Source organism: Misgurnus anguillicaudatus, chromosome 4, assembly GCF_027580225.2.
Source record: "Misgurnus anguillicaudatus chromosome 4, ASM2758022v2, whole genome shotgun sequence".
Taxonomy (NCBI): domain Eukaryota; kingdom Metazoa; phylum Chordata; class Actinopteri; order Cypriniformes; family Cobitidae; genus Misgurnus; species Misgurnus anguillicaudatus.
In genome coordinates, this window is record NC_073340.2 from 21,531,252 (window position 1) to 21,535,224 (window position 3,973).

Sequence of the window (3,973 nt, forward strand, 5' to 3'; positions counted from 1 at the left end):
GAGAGGAGTAGATCAGCATATGATTTTGGATTAAGACCATGTTCTTTTTTTAACTCATTTTTGTGTTGCCAGAAATGCAAAGTGGCATGTGGTTTTGCGTTTTGTTGGCTTGATCTTTACCTAGAACTGCACGACACTTGTGTCCTGGTGTTGGCCTGTGGGTAATGTACATCACAATGCTAAGTTTCTTCCTACTCAACTTTATAAGCTTGTATCAAGTAATAAATGTGACTGTGTCTGTAAAAACGTAGATAAATTCATATTTTTGTGATTTTGTGTTTTCTACCTATAATATCATCCTACGTACTGTAAAGAGCATTCTGTTCTAACCTTGATATCTTTAATACTAACTAAGCCATGTCAACCATTGAAATCAATGTGAAATAAATGAAAAACTGTAATGCTCCTAATCGTATAATTAGATTATGAAACTTCAGCCTAGTTTTTACAGACAAGGTCACAAATCAGCCAATGGGTTTTTGTTATAACAAAGCTAACCTCAATGCTGTCACTGCATGCGTTATTACAAAAAAAATGTATTTCTCTCATTACATAATTGATCTTTAATGACTGCATTTCTGATTCGGTGTGGAAGCCAAGGATGTTAAAACTGGAAGATCATAGAAAAAAAGAGATTGATTCATGGGCCTCAGTTTGGGTAAGCAGATAATCCTCCATAATGATTATGTTACCATATTCCATATTGATCTACACAGCATGCCTGTATATAAAGATGAGGGGCTATCCCCCAAATCTTCACTGTGTATATCACAGGCCCCTTTTGTCCTGACTCTGCATGCTTCAGTTTTGTTCCTACTAGTTCTCAGTGACCCCACCGAGACAAATCTAAAAGATTATCATATGCCGTGTTAACTGGACGAGACTACATAAGGAGATGAAGTTCAGAACTTCTGCTCAGTTGCCACAGATTAAGAGTAAGAAAGCAGCACTTGGTGAGGTAACCATATGATTTCCACTAAAAATGAAATTAAAACCTATAATAAAGCAATAATAGAGCCGGCGGGTGGCATGGTTGTCCGTGCCAGACAGGCACCAACGTTTTGTATTCTGAGTATTTCACAATCTGCTCAGTTACTGGGATTTTCACGCACAACCATTTCTAGGGTTTACAAAGAATGGTGTGAAAAGGAAAAACATTCAGTATGCCTTGTTGATGCTAGAGGTCAGAGGAGAATGGGCCGACTGATTCAAGCTGATAAATGGTTACAACTGAGGTATGCAGGAAAGCATTTGTGAAGCCACAGCACGCACAACCATGAGGCGGATGGGCTACAACAGCAGAAGAACCCACCGGGTACCACTCATCTCCACTACAAATAGGAAAGAGAGGCTACAATTTGCACGAGCTCACCAAAATTGGACAGTTGAAGACTGGACTCTATTTCTGTTGAGACATTCAGATGGTAGAGTCAGAATTTGGCTTAAACAGAATGAGAATATGGATCCATCATACCTTGTTACCACTGTGCAGGCTGGTGGTGTAATTGTGTGGGGAATGTTTTCTTGGCACACTTTAGACCCCTAAGTGCTAATTGGGCATCATTTAAATGCTACGGCCTACCTGAGCATTGTTTCTGACCATGTCCATCCCTTTATGACACCATGTACCCATACTCTGATGGCTACTTCCAGCAGGATAATGCACCATGTCACAAAGCTCGAATCATTTCAAATTGGCTTCTTGAACATGACAATGAGTTCACTGTACTAAAATGGCCCCCACAGTCACCAGATCTCAACGCAATAGAGCATCTTTGGGATGTGGTGGAACGGGAGCTTCGTGCCCTGGATGTGCATCCCACAAATCTCCATCCACTGCAAGATGCTATCTTTTCAATATGTGCCAACATATCTAAAGAATGCTTTCAGCACCTTTTTTGTAAACATTGTTTGTCTTCGGAATGGTTCTTTTTCACTTGTAAACATTGGAGCGGTAGTTTCGCATACTTAATGTGTGACCTTTCGACAAGATTACTAATACTTAAGGTCAAGCTGCTGTGTGACATGGCTAGCGCACGCCGCAAAGTTGTGGTTTAAAAGTACTTTTTTTTGGCGAAAATGACAATCGTTCTGCTAGATAAGACCCTTATGCCTCGGTTGGGATTGTTTAAAGCCGTTTGAAGCTGCATTGAAACTGCAATTTTAAACTGTATTAAAAGGTCCACTATGTGGTAAAAAATCCTGGAATGTTTTTTCTTAAAAAATGTAATTTCTTTTCGACTGAACAAAAAAACACACAAACATCACAACAAAACATTTAATGACATCGGGGTGAGTAAATTATCTGATTTTTTTAATGAAAGTAGAATATTCCTTTAAGTTAAAAAATAAACAATGGTGTACCCCAAGGTTTAAAACTTTAAGATAATTTTAGACATTATTTAACTTCTACACACAATATAGAGCTTAATCTTTACATTTGCGGTCCTGTCCTGCAGTGTGACTCATGTTCACTAAAGACATTATACGTTTTCACATTATAAGTCTTTCCCAATTAGAAGAGAAGACAGAAGCAGAATGGGGACAGAGCCTGACAAATCATTATTTCATGAGACGTGGGACAGGGTTTGAGAGTGGGGTTGTGGTATTGGGGTCCGCTTGTCCTCAACTCTCCAGAATCAGCTTGTCTGAAGAGTGCATTTCCATGTAGATCCAGGCTATGGTTTCCCCCAGCACTTCACCGGCCTCCCTGCTCTGACTTAGCAGTCTTAATGTCGTCTCTGAGCCCGCCCCCAGTCTCAAGGCTTTTCGAGGAACACACAGTCAGATGCTAAACCTTGAGTAGGTTTGTCAGGCTAGGTTGTGAGCCCATATCAAGAGTTCCATGTCTCTTTCTTGATGTAGAGAATTCAGGCTCAATTCTGACCTTTATTTACAAGGGTTCATTTATCAGCTTGCATAGCATCAAGTACAGGCATTAATCATAGAGTGAGCCGGTGGTATAGCAGCACCACTTGTGGTAAATACTGTCAAGAATGTGTGCATCATTTGATTACAAGAAGCAAAAGCCTTAATCGAGAGCTAGGAAGACATTTGTATGTGGAAGTGAGGGGCTGAGCCAAACATTGAATACCTATTGGGATGGTATTCAATATTTAGCATTTATTTTGTATGTTACACCTAAGCACAGCTCTAATCTGTCTGTGGTGAATTGAAAATGTATTACATTCCTTGTTGCTTTTCTCTTCATTGCTGTTTTTTGCCACTGGCGAACAAAAACAGACGATGTCGACCTAACCTTGAATCCGTTGGATCTAACATTTTGGCATACTGTGTTAAAATGTCATTGTGAATGCGGAGGTCTGTGTGTTCTGCCCATCTCGATCTCTGTGTATTAGTATGCGTGTTGTGTTTCCACCTGTGGAGTGGTTTATGAGTTCACCTTGATACGGTCCCAGCACAACAGACCATTATTGACTGAGCTGCGCATGTTTAATGCATTTATAATGAAGCATGTGAATATTCGCTTAACTGTATATTTAGTGGTGAGATAGCAGTGACCGTCATTGGCTTTGCTTTGTTTCACAGCTGGAGGCTCTTTGTCCTATTGCCTTTAGAGTCACCATGTAAACATCTCATCTTTAATCATGATGTGCGTAGATTTAATGCTTTGCGCAACGTGACATCTGCTGCCACCGTAAATTGGCATTAACCCTTTAAGTCTCATACAGATTCACCATTGTTAGATTTATTCGCCAGTTTAGTGGTCAGCCATGTTTATTTGCAGAAAATTCCCAAACATAAGATACATTTAAAACCAGTCCAACAGTTCTGAGCGCTTAACAGTTCTCTGATGTTATTCAAAACATTTCCATAGCTTCATTAAGCACAAATTCAATCCTGAATGAGTCAGTCAGTTCGGTCGCTATTCAGTCTCTGAGGCTTGCGTTTCTCCAAAACAACAAAAATGCTTGGCTCCATTTCCATTTTAAATTGAGAAGAGGTCCATACT